Source organism: Oncorhynchus gorbuscha, linkage group LG03, assembly GCF_021184085.1.
Source record: "Oncorhynchus gorbuscha isolate QuinsamMale2020 ecotype Even-year linkage group LG03, OgorEven_v1.0, whole genome shotgun sequence".
Taxonomy (NCBI): domain Eukaryota; kingdom Metazoa; phylum Chordata; class Actinopteri; order Salmoniformes; family Salmonidae; genus Oncorhynchus; species Oncorhynchus gorbuscha.
Genome location: NC_060175.1, coordinates 45,740,700 through 45,758,138, shown reverse-complemented (window position 1 = coordinate 45,758,138; position 17,439 = coordinate 45,740,700). Strand labels below are relative to the sequence as shown.

The 17,439-nt window shown below is 45.5% G+C and overlaps 1 long non-coding RNA gene across 2 annotated transcripts in view; it reads left to right on the top strand.

Annotated features, from left to right (window-relative positions):
* Nucleotides 1–2,133, top strand: part of LOC124020453 — a 37,253-nt gene extending 35,120 nt beyond the window's left edge. For both annotated transcript variants that reach the window (XR_006836065.1, XR_006836067.1), the window contains exon 3: nucleotides 176–2,133. This is a non-coding gene — a long non-coding RNA (uncharacterized LOC124020453). The remainder of the gene's footprint in view (nucleotides 1–175) is intronic.
* Nucleotides 2,134–17,439: the final 15,306 nt, after the last annotated feature.

Genomic DNA, 17,439 nt, shown 5'->3' with positions numbered 1-17,439 from the left:
TGAGTAACTGAACATTACCAATCCAAATATGTTCTTGCATGTGCATGCGCAGACACAACAACACTGATAACAACCTTGTAACTATACTATAGCTTTGTTCCAATGTCCTGCAGCGAATATTCTCTGTCATCTTTCAGAATTGATAGTGACCCCTTTTATATCAATTTCTCTCCAGCACAAACAGCAGAGCCAGCAGACTGTGGATGGAGCCCCTGCAGAACAGAAGGATTACTGTCAGTGTCTCACCTCTAAGGCATAGCATGCCCAAATCCTTAGAGCAACTTTGGAGCAAATTTATTAATGTGATTTACATAAAGTTAAACTTCCCACATGCAGCCAAGGAGGGCATTCTAAAATAAGCTGTGGTGACAGAGCCAATGTGTTATGTGTGTCAGGCCCGGGGCAGGGGGGTCTCCCAGGGGAGCGCTGGCCTGGAAATGACACAGAGTGAGGGAAGAGCCCAGATGCAGGGGAATCAGTCATCTCATCTGCTGGGGCGCCAAAAGGACAAAGATGCATTACCGGAGCTACGGACACAAACACATGATATTTCAGACATATAGGTGTAAAGGTGATTTTAGAGAGGGATTAGGGAGAAGAGATGATGCAAGGGCACTTACAGTATGCTTTCAGTACCATGAACACTTTATATTTTCAGAGGCACTGTGGTAGCTATATTTTCCACAGCACTTATTTACAGAAAGGAGCATTATCTATGACCATTTTCCATCTGCTATATTGAGGATTTCTTACAAACAAATTGTCTTTCCAAGATGTTTTATGTATAACTAGGTAATAACATGTCAAATATAACAACAAGGGGCCAAAGACAGCAATGAAACTAAAATTACTTATATATAGTGATATATTATGATGAAATAGTCATCCATAGAGCTGTCATGTCATAGTTGGCTGAAAATAGCCATGTATACCGCAAGTTCAATATTTTCTCCAACATCTTGACAGAATCGTGATCTGAAACTAAACTGACACCTTTTTGATAGAATCTATTTTGAGAATCTATGATGGAATCTCTGGAGAGCTGAAGTGATAGAAGAGGAGGAACACAATCCAGTGTCAAATGGAACACGAGGTGAAGAAGAATTTTTCCCTCCGGAGCCACACAGAATTCCCTGGAACATTTTAACAGGGCCATGGCACGCAACAAGCCACATTTGGACCTGTAAAAAGCATGATCTTAGCAATCAGGCACATGCAACATGCCACAAAGAGAAAGAAAAGTGCCATGGGTATTAACAACACCACAGACCCCATGTGCCCCATGCATGCCTCCACTGTTACCAACCACAACTGTGAAATTACCAGAATGCCTTTCCACGTAACTGTGAAAAGGTGAAAAAGCTAAATTGTCAACACCTAGTTTTAACTCGAGACCCCAAAGACAACTGTTACCGAGTCAGAAAGCCATCCGAGAATGAGAGCAGGAAGGAAGGATTCATTTAACCGTGTCAGGAATGTTTCATCTTAATTACCTCACTGCTAGCCAAGCAAATCTGATTGGCCGTTCCTGACAGGAAATTCATAGTGCGATATTAATTACTTCTGCAGGATCCATTCTATATTTAATATGCAGGGTGCATGCCAGTCATTACCAGCCTGTGTTTCAGCCTGGCCTGCATGTCAGCAGTAATCAAATCTAAACGTTAACAACAGCACGTTCACCAATCAATAGGGAGGGGGGGGGCATTTACAGCACGATATTCATTTATTCTTTCATGTGTGTTTGTCTCTCTACACCATGTCGTAAACCCTGTTAACACATCTCACAACCCTGTTCTTATTCCCCCAATATGACCGTGTTTCTCTTTTGCATCACGTTTAACATAAGCCTACTTTGCCGTTTTAAATATTATTCAGTCCACACACATGTAATATTTTTTATTCATCCTTTATCAAACATCACTGCTGGTTAGGTTTGCAACATTCTGGTGACTTTCTGGTTTTCCAGAAATCCTGGTTGGAGGATTCTGGATTTCCTGCTTATTCCCGCCTGAATCTTCCAACGGGATTTCTGGAAGATTTGGTAAAGTTACTGGAATTTTGCAACCCTTGTGCTGGTATATAACAGATTATTTCTACATATAAATTTGACATGGTTTCTTCTGTGAACTTGGGCTCCTGGTTAAATAAATGTATCATCAAAAGAAAACTATGCATGTATACTGCTCCATTCAGATCATTTACCTCATCCATTTCATTATATCATAAAACATTTTTTACATTCACTCAAATTATCACTGAAAAACATTTGGTTGATAAATCAGATTTATGCATCACAATGTATCAGAAGTAAATGCTCAAGTGTCCCAGTTTACCCATCAAGCACTCCTTCTGGTTTAACCTCAGATTTGACCAGGGAGTGATCAGGGTCTGTCAGAATGCAACCAACCCTGGCTCAATCAGCCTCAACGACAGTGTTCAGTTACTGGGCAACAGTCAGAGGAGTATCGAAACAGTTTAGATGACGCTGCCCTGAGACTTCAACAGTGGAGCAACACTGACCTCTAGTGTCTGAGAAAATCACATAAAACTCAGCCTGTTAATCTCCCACCCCGCAGCTACTTGAGCTCTCAAATTGCTTTCTTAAATCATTCAGAATGTGAGAGGGGACATAGAGGAATACCAAAAAACAAAAACAAAGCACTGTGCCAATTACTAGCCGTGGTTCCACATCAGACTTAAAAAACCCGAATCAATCATTTTCTCCCTACATGGTGTGTGTGTGTGTGTGTGTGTGTGTGTGTGTGTGTGTGTGTGTGTGTGTGTGTGTGTGTGTGTGTGTGTGTGTGTGTGTGTGTGTGTGTGTGTGTGTGTGTGTGCGGGTTTGTATGTGTGTCAAAGGAGTCTGGTGAGGTCATAATGGTTCATAATAATGGATTGACTGGAGTGAATGGAATGGTATCAAACATTTCAGCCATTATCATGATCTCATCGTCCCCATTTAAAGTGCCACCGGCCACCACTGGTATGTGTGTGTGTGTTTCTGTGTTGGTGTGTGAGTGTGAGCAGATCAGATTGTTTGGAATATACACCCTGCTAGTCTATGAGCTTTGTTGATGAGTACAGAATAAGTCAGCCATGTGTTGTTACCTGTAGTTTGTGTTTGGGGTCATTCTTTAGGCATCGATTGCCCTGCCTGTTTATTCCCAGTGGCTCTCTGTGTTCAGAACCATACCTTATTGAGCCTATCCAGGTCTAGGGGCACAACTGGAGGTGGCCTCCTCACTGCCTGTCTAAAACAAAACGGAACTGAACCATTCCAGAGCCTGATCTGGAGGGCTTGGTTTAAGAGAGGGGTACAGGAGAGAGAGCTGTGTGACGGGTGCACGTTTCAGATTTCTAACTAACTATCTCAAAGGTCACTAAATATCTCAGTATGGCAGTGGATATAGGGTTTACTGCCCTCCTGTGACCTTTCACTGTTGCAGTGGGGATGTAAAACTCTGGGCTACGATATGGGTGGCACACACACACACACACACACACACACACACACACACACACACACACACACACACACACACACACACACACACACACACACACACACACACACACACACACACACACACACACACACACACACACACACACACACACAATTTTAGTTAATGACACTCAGCACAGGTGACCTCTTGCCCATGTTCAAACTCCCTATCCATCCACAGGGCTGGCATGTGTTAATGGCGCTGGCACCCTAAGCCTGTGATGAAGTGACATGTCCAACTGGCACCATGTTCCCATGGGCAGGACTGAACAGATGCCATTCATTTCTGCTAGCCAAAGTGGCCCAAAGATCAGCTGGCCACCATTCTAAAAAAAACAGAAGGCAGTATTAAGTGAAACTAATGTACAACTCAGTGATGACAAAGCAAGAAGTCACATGACATACAATACATGACCAAAAATATGTGGACAACTGCTCGTCAAACCTCTCATTCCAAAATCATGGGCATTAATATGGAGTCGGTCCTCCCTTTTCTTCTATAACAGCCTGCACTCTTCTGGGAAGGTTTTCCACTAGATGTTGGACAATTGCTTCAGGGACTTGCTTCCATTCAGCCACAAGAGCATTAGTGAGGTCGGGCACTGACTTGTTGGAAAAGTGGCATCTTATGACGGCGCTACGTTGAAAGTAACTGAGCTCTTCAGTAAGGCCATTCTACTGCCAGTGTTTGTCTATGGAGATTGCATGGCTGTGTGCTCGATTTTGTACACCTGTCAGCAACGAGTGTGGTAGAAATAGCCTAATCCACTCATTTGAAGGGGTGTCCACATACTTTTGTATATATAGCGTAGTTCTCTCCAACTCCCTTTCTCTGTTCCTCTCTCTCGTTCTCTCAACCGCCCACCCCACCCCACCGCACCCCACTCACTCTCTCGCTCTTTCTTCTCTTTCTCTAGCAGCGGGCATGTTGGTTGCTGATGCATTCCTATGACATATTGAGGTAATAAAAAGCCCTCCTCGGGGACGGCCCTACTGGACTAATTAAACACCTCCTCTGCGACCTTATTGCGGGAGGCTGTTGCCATGGAATCGTAATACATCTTATGGGCCCTGTGTCAAACTAAATCTCCCATCTCCAATTTATAGGGGGAGAAAAGTTGCAAGGTCATTACCTCAGAAGGCCCAATTACACAAAATAATCTCCTCAGTATAAATGAACTGGATTGACCGCCGGCACAGAGGTACTGGTTTGATAGGAGGGGTACGGGTACACTGTTTGTGTTTGTCGAGCACGTGAGATGAATGGAGAAAGGTCGTCTTCTCACTATGTGAAGTGGGCTACAGCCTCCGGAGATATTGGTTTTACATCACATACTTGTTTGTGATGAGGAAAAAGCTTTTACAAATAATCAAATGTAAAAACAAATATTTTGATCACTCTATGTGCTCTGAAAACTCACCAAACTGTTCCTGAGATATTTACTTACTAGAAGCAATTTGAATATCAAACTCACGAAAATAAAAATGACAGAAGTGCACTCACTTGTGTAACAGCACCATCAACTGTGCTGATTGTGTTGGCAGGGACAGAATGTTATCCTGGTCACACCCCCACACATGCAATATAATTGAAAAGCCAAGAATGTCCTCTCGAAAGGTACAACAGGACTTAATATAGTGGGATGTATAACCTCAGAGATAAGGGGGGGGGGAATAATGTCCATTAGAGTGGACAAAAATGAATTGCTGGTCTCAGGAGGATAGTTCCCCAAACAATAGAATGAATAAACATGGTTGACTGAACTCTTTATTACCGAATAGCACTATTTTCCCTTTGAGACATTTTCCTGCATAAGCAAATAGATTTTTCCAGGCTCAGGCAAGAGAAGTAAACGTACAGACCATTCTTGAATAAGCAAATCCGGGGGCCGGTCTATAGTTATTCACCTTCTCATTAGTTACCAGAGATAACATAAATAACATTATACATATCCTGAGCCATCTCACTTTGCTAAATAGCGTAATTACTTCTTTTCTATAAGAGTGTGTGAATGAGTGGGTGGGTGTAGTCTAGCACAAGGCAAGCTGAGAGGTTAGCGAATCAACTAAAGGAAAGTAAAGAGTGTGAAACTGAGGCAACAGGTGCCGTGCCATGTGTGGTCAGCCTGTGAGACTTCAGCGTGTGCGCTGTGTGTGTGTGCGCTGTGTGCTGTGTGCGGATTAAAGGTGTCCTTTGATTAGGACTGTCATGCACTGGGGGTCAATGCGACAGACGACTCAACACCTGTCATCACGGGACCCACACTCATCAGTCATCCACTTCATATGCTGCCCATTAAAGCCAGACATGTGGGAACCTTCCCGACCAAACACCTGCTGACCCACTCCGCATCTGTTTACAAAGCCTTAATCACATCGGGTCCTATTCCGAATGTACGCCTTTCCTATGCACGGCTTCTGAGTAGTTGGTATTCAGACCTACCTTATGCAGGTGTGTAACAGGTTTTGCAGGTGTGGTCCCCTTGGTGAAAACCCTCCCACTTGCTGGCCAACAGATTTTCTCGTGGAGTTTTCATTCACTGGGGTTTTCAGTACGTTTATCTTAAGCCATCCCTTTAAATACACTGTACCTTTAATTAGAATACAGGGATCAATGAAAGAAGCCCATCTAAATATATGCATTTTCACCCCTGATTCAGCACCAACTGGTAGTTTTAAAAAAATACTCTGATTTTGTAGATTATTCAGGCAATAGTTAGGGTTAGGAAAGTATGAATGAATCATACAAATCAGGTTTGGAGAGCCTTTATGCACTAAATATATTGATTCATCAAAAGCCCAGAGTTTGATCCTGAAAGTTGTCATCATTCAAGTTCAATCCATGAAATATGGGAAGGTGGAAAACATGTATACAACAGGGGTTGAACAATAGTCCTATAAATCCACCCGGATCCTCACTAATCAAGGAACTGTATGACAACGGTCCAGTCGCCGTGAACCGTGCACCAGGCTCCAGGTTTAACATGCTACATGTGGTCTGAGTCCCATAACGATTCAAATAGGGTCTATTTCCCGAATGAATGCACAACGTTAGCCAAATATGCTCTGCAGCAACTACACAGACGTGACAGAGGAAAGACAAGTCAACGGAATGGTATGATGCAAATGAAAGACAACAAAAACGAAAGTTACAGTCATAAATGTATGTGGGTATTACTGACGGTGGCTCCCGATAGCGGCAAATATTTAACACGATACAAATTGTAAAATAAAATGGAGAAATGCCCAGGTCCATAGTAATAATAATAATATATATAATTCAAACAATCTAAAGCACAATACATCAACTCGGCAGGTTCTACCGAAGCCAATAAACCGGGTCTCCAAATTTGATCCATGCAAATTAGCAGGGCACAACATTTTCTGAATAACGGCACAGCTTTGTATAGCTTCACTGTTGAAAAAGGGCACAGTTTATGTTATGATTTTCAGTTTGCTTCCATATGACTGGTATCACGTTTGTCTCCATGGATCACAAGGAACAATCATCTAAAACAATTGCTATGTATATTTTCAAACACTTTCTAAATATAAAAACAGTTGATAAATTACAGTGTGTGGAGAACGCTGTTATTTCGATCAAAAAGTAGATGCCTTTTCCACTCTACCCTTTTCATTATTTCTTCATGCATAAAAGGTAGTGGAATTATTAGGGAATTAAGTGAAGGTCAGAATACGATGTATCTGTAGACACACTTCCATTACAGCTTCATTTCTTAGATCTCCACACAGAACGAATTGCGGGTGAATAAGCATGATATTCTCGTGCTTTAAGTTCAAGGGCAAAGAACACAGAGCTTTCCTAAAAATGGGAATCACATTCCATTTATGAGCGTTTAACTCGGGTCGGAATTGGCAGAGAGATGGAGAGAAAGAAAAGAGAAAGACAGAGAGGAGAGAGAGAGAGAGAAAAAGAGAGGGAAATAGCGATAGAGTGTGTGAGTGCTTGTGAGTGTGCATACGTGTGTCTGGGTTTCTGAGAAAGAGATGCAGAGGGGATTCTCTTCAAAAAGCCAGGATTCAAAGAGCAGGGAGTTTCAAAAGGAAACAGCACTGAGGGCAGTTTGTTTTGAACTGTGTTTGGGAAAAGGACTCTGGGTAAGAAAGGCATTCCTGAAGAGCATTAAGTGAGTCTCTGTGAGAGAGAGGAGAGGAAAGTAGGATGAGAAATAAAGAGAGGAGGAAGGCATTGGCTGCATAGAGAACTCTGCAAAGGGCTATAGAGGGATAGTACAGGGGAGGTGCAGAAGGAGCAACAGTGTGTGCTAACATTGAGCGAGGAAGAGAGTGTAAGAAAGAGAGAGAAGACAGAAAGGCAAAGAGATATTGGGACACGTAGTGGTAGAACATTGGCCCCAGGCTGTGCTACGTGCTATGACTCCCATCTCCTCTGTTTAGGAAGCTGAGTGTGTGTGTGTGTGTGTGTACGGCAGGGGCCAGCAGTGGCCTACATACCCTGCTCGCCCTGGTGCTGGAGTGATGGCTACAGAATAACCGTGTCAGTGGCCCTGTGCCCCGCCATACCAACTCCTTCACACACACGTAATAAACACACTCCATCACCCGTTCAAGCTCAGCTGCACAGACCAATCGCCAGCAGCCTCCCAAAGAGAGCAAATTAATTATAGATGTACGTTAAATTACTTTCATTACCTCCCCTGGTCCATGGATGGGACAGAGAGAGTGACTAATGAAATAGTGTTTCAATACCTCCTCTAGCCGTGAACGCTCTCCCTCTCTCTATTGCTCCTCTCTCTCTCTCTCTCTCTATTGCTCCTCCTCTCTCTTTCTCTCTATTGCTCCTCCTCTCTCCCTCTCTCTATTGCTCCTCCCCTCTCTTTCTCTCTATTGCTCCTCCTCTCTCTTTCTCTCTATTACTCCTCCTCTCTTCCTCTCTCTATTGCTCCTCCTCTCTCTTTCTCTCTATTACTCCCCCTCTCTCTATTACTCCTCCTCTCTCTTTCTCTCTATTACTCCCCCTCTCTATTACTCCTCCTCTCTCTTTCTCTCTATTACTCCCCCTATCTCTTTCTCTCTATTGCTCCTCCTCTCTCTTTCTCTCTATTACTCCCCCTCTCTCTTTCTCTCTATTACTCCCCCTCTCTCTTTCTCTCTATTGCTCCTCCTCTCTCTTTCTCTCTATTACTCCTCCTCTCTCTTTATCTCTATTACTCCTCCTCTCTCTTTCTCTCTATTACTCCCCCTCTCTCTATTACTCCTCCTCTCTCTTTCTCTCTATTACTCCCCCTCTCTCTATTACTCCCCCTCTCTCTTTCTCTCTATTACTCCCCCTCTCTCTTTCTCTCTATTGCTCCTCCTCTCTCTTTCTCTCTATTACTCCCCCTCTCTCTTTCTCTCTATTACTCCTCCTCTCTCTTTCTCTCTATTACTCCCCCTCTCTCTTTCTCTCTATTGCTCCTCCTCTCTCTATTACTCCTCCTCTCTCTTTATCTCTATTACTCCTCCTCTCTCTTTCTCTCTATTACTCCCCCTCTCTCTATTACTCCTCCTCTCTCTTTCTCTCTATTACTCCCCCTCTCTCTTTCTCTCTATTACTTCTCCCCCCTCTCTCTTTCTCTCTATTGCTCCTCCTCTCTCTTTCTCTCTATTACTCCCCCTCTCTCTTTCTCTCTATTACTCCTCCTCTCTCTTTCTCTCTATTACTCCTCCTCTCTCTTTATCTCTATTACTCCTCCTCTCTCTTTCTCTCTATTACTCCCCCTCTCTCTTTCTCTCTGTTGCTCCTCCTCTCTCCCTCTCTATATTGCTCCTCATCTCTTTCTCTCTATTACTCCCCCTCTCTCTTTCTCTCTATTGCTCCTCCTCTCTCCCTCTCTCTATTGCTTCTCCTCTCTCCCTCTCTCTATTGCTCCTCCTCTCTCTTTCTCTCTATTACTCCTCCTCTCTTCCTCTCTCTATTGCTCCTCCTCTCTCTTTCTCTCTATTACTCCCCCTCTCTCTTTCTCTCTATTGCCCACCCTCTCTGGTTCTCTCTATTGCTCCTCCTCTCTCTTTCTCTCTTACTCCTCCTCTCTTACTCTCTCTATTGCTCCTCCTCACTCTTTCTCTCTATTACTCCCCCTCTCTCTATGACTCCTGCTCTCTCTTTCTCTCTATTACTCCCCCTCTCTCTATTACTCCTCCTCTCTCTTTCTCTCTATTACTCCCCCTCTCTCTTTCTCTCTATTGCTCCTCCTCTCTCTTTCTCTCTATTACTCCCCCTCACTCTTTCTCTCTATTACTCCTCCTCTCTCTTTCTCTCTATTGCTCCTCCTCTCTCTTTCTCTCTATTGCTCCTCCTCTCTCTTTCTCTCTATTACTCCCCCTCTCTCTTTCTCTCTGTTGCTCCTCCTCTCTCTTTCTCTCTATTGCTCCTCCTCTCTCTTTCTCTCTATTGCTCCTCCTCTCTCCCTCTCGCTATTGCTCCTCCTCTCTCTTTCTCTCTATTGCTCCTCCTCTCTCTTTCTCTCTATTGTTCCTCCTCTTTCTTTCTCTCTATTGCTCCTCCTCTCTCCCTCTCTCTATTGCTTCTCCTCTCTCCCTCTCTCTATTGCTCCTCCTCTCTCTTTCTCTCTATTACTCCTCCTCTCTTCCTCTCTCTATTGCTCCTCCTCTCTCTTTCTCTCTATTACTCCCCCTCTCTCCTTCTCTCTATTGCCCCCCCCTCTCTGGTTCTCTCTATTGATCCTCCTCTCTCTTTCTCTCTATTGCTCCCCCTCTCTCTTTCTCTCTATTGCTCCCCCTCTCTCTTTCTCTCTATTGCTCCTCCTCTCTCCCTCTCTCTATTGCTCCTCCTCTCTCTTTCTCTCTATTACTCCCTCTCTCTCTTTCTCTCTATTGCCCCCCCTCTCTGGTTCTCTCTATTGCTCCTCCTCTCTCCCTCTCGCTATTGCCCCTCCTCTCTCTTTCTCTCTATTGCTCCCCCTCTCTCTTTCTCTCTATTGCTCCTCCTCTCTCCCTCTCTCTATTGCTTCTCCTGTCTCCCTCTCTCTATTGCTCCTCCTCTCTCTTTCTCTCTATTACTCCTCCTCTCTTCCTTTCTCTATTGCTCTTCCTCTCTCTTTCTCTCTATTACTCCCCCTCTCTCCTTCTCTCTATTGCCCCCCTCTCTGGTTCTCTCTATTGCTCCTCCTCTCTCTTTCTCTCTATTGCTCCCCCTCTCTCTTTCTCTCTATTGCTCCCCCTCTCTCTTTCTCTCTATTACTCCCCCTCTCTCTTTCTCTCTATTGCTCCTCCTCTCTTTCTCTCTATTGCTCCTCCTCTCTCTTTCTCTCTATTGCTCCTCCTCTCTTTCTCTCTATTGCCCCCCTCTCTGGTTCTCTCTATTGCTCCTCCTCTCTTTCTCTCTATTGCCCCCCCTCTCTGGTTCTCTCTATTGCTCCTCCTCTCTTTCTCTCTATTGCTCCTCTTCTCTTTCTCGCTATTGCTCCTCCTCTCTTTCTCTCTATTGCCCCCCTCTCTGGTTCTCTCTATTGCTCCTCCTCTTTCTCTCTATTGCTCCCCCTCTCTCTCTCTATTGTCCCCCCTCTCTCTCTCTCTATTGTCCCCCCCCTCTCTGGTTCTCTCTATTGCTCCTCCTCTTTCTCTCTATTGCTCCTCCTCTCTCTTCCTCTCTATTGCTCCCCCTCTCTCTTTCTCTCTATTACTTCTCCGCTCTCTTTCTCTCTATTGCTCCTCCTCTCTCTTTCTCTCTATTACTCCTCCTCTCTTTATTGCTCCTCCTCTCTCCCTCTCTCTATTGCTCCCCCTCTCTCTTTCTCTATATTGCTCCTCCTCTCTCTTTCTCTCTATTGCTCCCCCTCTCTCTTTCTCTCTATTACTCCTCCTCTCTTCCTCTCTCTACTGCTCCCCCTCTCTCTTTCTCTCTATTGCTCCTCCTCTCTCCCTCTCTCTATTGCTCCCCCTCTCTCTTTCTCTCTATTGCTCCCCCTCTCTCTTTCTCTCTATTGCTCCTCCTCTCTTTCTCTCTATTGCTCCCCCTCTCTCTTTCTCTCTATTACTCCTCCTCTCTCCCTCTCTCTACTGCTCCCCCTCTCTCTTTATCTCTATTGCTCGCCCTCTCTCTTTCTCTCTATTGCTCCTCCTCTCTCTTTCTCTCTATTGCTCCCCTCTCACTTTCTCTCTATTGCTCCTCCTCTCTCTTTCTCTCTATTGCTCCCCCTCTCTCTTTATCTCTATTGCTCCCCCTCTCTCTTTCTCTCTATTGCTCCCCCTCTCTCTTTCTCTCTATTGCTCCCCCTCTCTCTTTCTCTCTATTACTCCTCCTCTCTCCCTCTCTCTACTGCTCCCCCTCTCTCTTTCTCTCTATTGCTCGCCCTCTCTCTTTCTCTCTATTGCTCCTCCTTCTCTCTTTCTCTCTATTGCTCGCCCTCTCTCTTTCTCTCTATTGCTCCTCCTCTCTCTTTCTCTCTATTGCTCCCCCTCTCTCTTATCTCTATTGCTCCCCCTCTCTCTTTCTCTCTATTGCCCCCTCTCTCTTTCTCTCTTGCCCCCCCCCTCTCTCTTTCTCTCTATTGCTCCCCCTCTCTCTTTCTCTCTATTGCTCCCCCTCTCTCTTTCTCTCTATTGCTCCCCCTCTCTCTTTCTCTCTATTGCTCCCCCTCTCTCTTTCTCTCTATTACTCCTCTGCTCTCTTTTTCTCTATTGCTCCTCCTCTCTCTTTCTCTCTATTACTCCTCCTCTCTCTATTGCTCCTCCTCTCTCACTCTCTCTATTGCTCCACCTCTCTCTTTCTCTCCATTGCTCCCCCTCTCAATTTCTCTCTATTGCTCCCCCTCTCTCTTTCTCTCTATTACTCCTCCTCTCTCTATTGCTCCCCCTCTCTTTCTCTCTATTAGTCCTCCTCTCTCTTTCTCTCTATTGCTCCTCCTCTCTCTTTCTCTCTATTGCTCCTCCTCTCTCTTTCTCTCTATTGCTCCCCCTCTCTCTTTCTCTCTATTACTCCTCCTCTCTATTACTCCTCCTCTCTCTTTCTCTCTATTGCCCCTCCTCTCTTTCTCTCTATTACTCCTCCTCTCTATTTCTCTCTATTACTCCTCCTCTCTCTATTGCTCCCCCTCTCTCGTTCTCTCTATTGCTCCTCCTCTCTCTTTCTCTCTATTACTCCTCCTCTCTCTTTCTCTCTATTGCTCCTCCTCTCTCTTTCTCTCTATTGCTCCTCCTCTCTCTTTCTCTCTATATTTCCTACCCTCTCATTCTTCTATTTTCTACACCACCTCCTCCCTGCTTGGTACCTCCCCTCCTTTACTCCCCCTCTCTCACTCCTTTCCTCCCTCTGAATATCTCAACATGGCTGACTGCTGAACAGTGGGAAACTGGTGGTTCTTTTTATTCCATGGAGGGCTGTGAAGAAAAGTCAATGTCAACTGTTGGTGTGAATAGATAATGCATTAAAGAACGTCTGCAGGGGGGAGATAGATAACATGGAGAGAGGGGTGGATTGTGCAAAGAAGACCAACGTGACCCAGGATCCATCACTGTAGGAACCCTAACAGGGCCGTGAAATAGGTTCTGTCCCATGTAGGTACTGAGGGGACAGAGGAGGGGAGAGGTAGATTATTACCACAGTTCACAATAAAGGAAAAAGTCATCCCTGCAGTATACCATCTCTCACACAAATAATACAAAACTCACACATACAGTGTATAATTAAAACAATAGACCAAACAGTTAACCAACTGGAGTCAGGCCAGAAGAAATACACTTGCTATAATGTTTAAGCTGGTCAATGTTTGTCAACAGGTGATATTGATTTCCTGTTTCACCTGGCTCAGTTGATAATGGCCACCATCTACAACCAAAGGAGATTCTGCCTTCCTACCTTCAAAGCAGCCTCCAAAAAGGACTATTTATTCTGACTACAGTAGCTAGTTCTGGTGTCACAAAGAAGTTTCTGCACTCTGTATTGTAAAGCAATCTCAACAGGCATTTCTTGCATGGTAAAAATGTCAAACCGGACACATGGGGACATATACTGACATTTAAGAAAGCAGTTCATCACATTTAAGCAGTCTTTGATGAAACTTGCTTTCATATGGTTAATAATGGCAGCACGCAGGGTACACTCCAAGGGGAATCACACATTACCAAACATCCTAACTACAACATATAATGAAGAATCCCTGGGCTGCCTAGTGTGGAAATAGCACAGGTCTGGCATTACACTCCAGGGCAAAGGGATACTCTCTAAACCAATTCAAATAACATGTCATCGCCACCACAGACAGACATGAAATGCTTTGAAAGGCTGGTCATGGCTCACATCAACACCATTATCCCAGAAACCCTAGACCCACTCCAATTTGCATACCGCACCAACAGATCCACAGATGATGTCATTTCTATTGCACTCCAGACTGCCCTTTCCAACCAGGACAAAAGGAACACCTATGTGAGAATGCTATTCATTGACTACAGCTCAGCGTTCAACAACATAGTGCCCTCAAAGCTCATCACTCAGCTAATGACCCTGGGACTATACAGCTCCCTCTGCAACTGGATCCTAGACTTCCTGATGGGCCGCCCCGAGGTGGTAAGGGTAAGTAACAACACATCCGCCACGCTGATCCTCAACACGGGGGCTCCTCAGGGGTGCGTGCTTAGTCCCCTCCTGTACTCCCTGTTCACTAATGACTGCACGGCTAGGCACAACTCCAACACCATCATTACATTTTCTGATGAAAGAACATTGGTAGGCCTAATCACCAACAACGATGAGACAGCCTATAGGGAGGAGGTCAGAGACCTGACCATGTGGTGCAAGGACAACAACCTCTCATTCAACGTGATCAAGACAAAGGAGATGATTGTGGACTACAGGAAAAAGGGAACCGAGCATGCCCCCATTCTCATCGACGGGGCTGTAGTGGAGCAGGGTGAGAGCTTCACTACTAGTTCCTTGGCGTCCACATCAACAACAAACTAATATGGTCCAAGCACACCAAAACAGTCGTGAAGAGCGCACAACAAAACCTATTCCCCCTCAGGAGACAGAAAATATTTGGCATGGGTCCACAGATCCTCAAAGGATTGTACAGCATTACTGCCTGGTATGGCAACTGCTCGGCCTCTGACCACAAGGCACTACAAAGGGTAGTGCGTACGGCCCAGTACATCACTGGGGCCAAGCTTCCTGCCATCCAGGACCTCTATACAAGGCGGCGGTAGAGGAAGGCCCTAAAAATTGCCAAAGTCTCCAGCCACAATAGCTGATTCCGCACGGCAAGCGGTATCGGAGCGCCAGGTCTAGATCCAAGAGGCTTCTAAACAGCTTCTACCCCAAGCCATAAGACTCCTGAACAGCTAATCAAATGGCTACCCATTGCCCCCCCCCCCACACACACACGCTGCTACTACTCTCTGTTATTATCTATGCCTAGACACTTTGACAACCCTACCTGCATGTACATAAATATCTCAAATAGCTCGGCACCGGTGCCCCCAATACCTTGACACATTGACTCTGTACCGGTACCCCATGTACATAGTCTCCACATTGACTCTGTACCGGTACCCCATGTATAAAGCCTCCACATTGACTCTGTACCGGTACCCCCTGTATATAGCCTCCATATTGACTCTGTACCGATACCCCCTGTATATAGCCTCCACATTGACTCTGTACCAGTACCCCATGTATATAGCCTCCACATTGACTGTGTACCGGTACCCCATGTATATAGCCTCCACATTGACTCTGTACCGGTACCCCATGTATATAGCCTCCATATTGACTCTGTACCGGTACCCCCTGTATATAGCCTCTACATTGACTCTGTACCGGAACCCCCTGTATATAGCCTCCACATTGACTCTGTACCGGTACCCCCTGTATATAGCCTCCACATTGACTCTGTACCGGAACCCCCTGTATATAGCCTCCACATTGACTCTGTACCGGTACCCCATGTATAAAGCCTCCACATTGACTCTGTACCGTAACACCCTGTATATAGCCTCCACATTGACTCTGTACCGGAACCCCCTGTATATAGCCTCCACATTGACTCTGTACCGGTACCCCCTGTACATAGCTTCCACATTGACTCTGTACCGGTACCCCATGTATATAGTCTCCACATTGACTCTGTACCGGTACCCCCTGTACATAGCTTCCACATTGACTCTGTACCGGTACCCCATGTATATAGTCTCCACATTGACTCTGTACCGGTACCCCCTGTATATAGCCTCCACGTTGACTCTGTACCGGTACCCCATGTATATAGCCTCCACATTGACTCTGTACCGGTACCCCATGTATATAGCCTCCACATTGACTCTGTACCGGTACCCCATGTATAAAGCCTCCACATTGACTCTGTACCGGTACCCCATATATATAGTCTCCACATTGACTCTGTACCGGTACCCCCTGTATAAAGCCTCCACATTGACTCTGTACCGGTACCCCCTGTATATAGCCTCCACATTGACTCTGTACCGGTACCCCATGTATATAGCCTCCACATTGACTCTGTACCGGTACCCTATGTATATAGCCTCCACATTGACTCTGTACCGGTACCCCATGTATATAGCCTCCACATTGACTCTGTACCGGTACCCCCTGTATATAGTCTCCACATTGACTCTGTACCGGTACCCCATGTATATAGCCTCCACATTGACTCTGTACCGGTACCCCCTGTATATAGCCTCCACATTGACTCTGTACCGGTACCCCATGTATATAGTCTCCACATTGACTCTGTACCGGTACCCCATGTATATAGTCTCCATATTGACTCTGTACCGGTACCCCATGTATATAGTCTCCACATTGACTCTGTACCGGTACCCCCTGTATATAGCCTCCACATTGACTCGGTACCGGTACCCCCTGTATATAGCCTCCACATTGACTCTGTACCGGTACCCCATGTATATAGTCTCCACATTGACTCTGTACCGGTACCCCATGTATATAGTCTCCATATTGACTCTGTACCGGTACCCCATGTATATAGCCTCCACATTGACTCTGTACCGGTACCCCATGTATATAGTCTCCACATTGACTCTGTACCGGTACCCCCTGTATATAGCCTCCACATTGACTCTGTACCGGTACCCCATGTATATAGTCTCCACATTGACTCTGTACAGGTACCCCCTGTATATAGCCTCCACATTGACTCTGTACCGGTACCCCCTGTATATAGCCTCCACATTGACTCTGTACCGGTACCCCCTGTATATAGCCTCCACATTGACTCTGTACCGGTACCCCCTGTATATAGCCTCCACATTGACTCTGTACCGGTACCCCATGTATATAGTCTCCACATTGACTCTGTACCGGTACCCCCTGTATATAGCCTCCACATTGACTCTGTACCGGTACCCCATGTATATAGTCTCCACATTGACTCTGTACCGGTACCCCATGTATACAGTCTCCACATTGACTCTGTACCGGTACCCCATGTATATAGTCTCCACATTGACTCTGTACCGGTACCCCATGTATATAGTCTCCACATTGACTCTGTACCGGTAACCCATGTATATAGTCTCCACATTGACTCTGTACCGGTACCCCATGTATATAGTCTCCACATTGACTCTGTACCGGTACCCCATGTATATAGTCTCCACATTGACTCTGTACCGGTACCCCATGTATATAGTCTCCACATTGACTCTGTACCGGTACCCCATGTATATAGCCTCCACATTGACTCTGTACCGGTACCCCATGTATATAGTCTCCACATTGACTCTGTACCGGTACCCCTGTATATAGCCTCCACATTGACTCTGTACCGGTACCCCATGTATATAGTCTCCACATTGACTCTGTACAGGTACCCCCTGTATATAGCCTCCACATTGACTCTGTACCGGTACCCCCTGTATATAGCCTCCACATTGACTCTGTACCGGTACCCCTGTATATAGCCTCCACA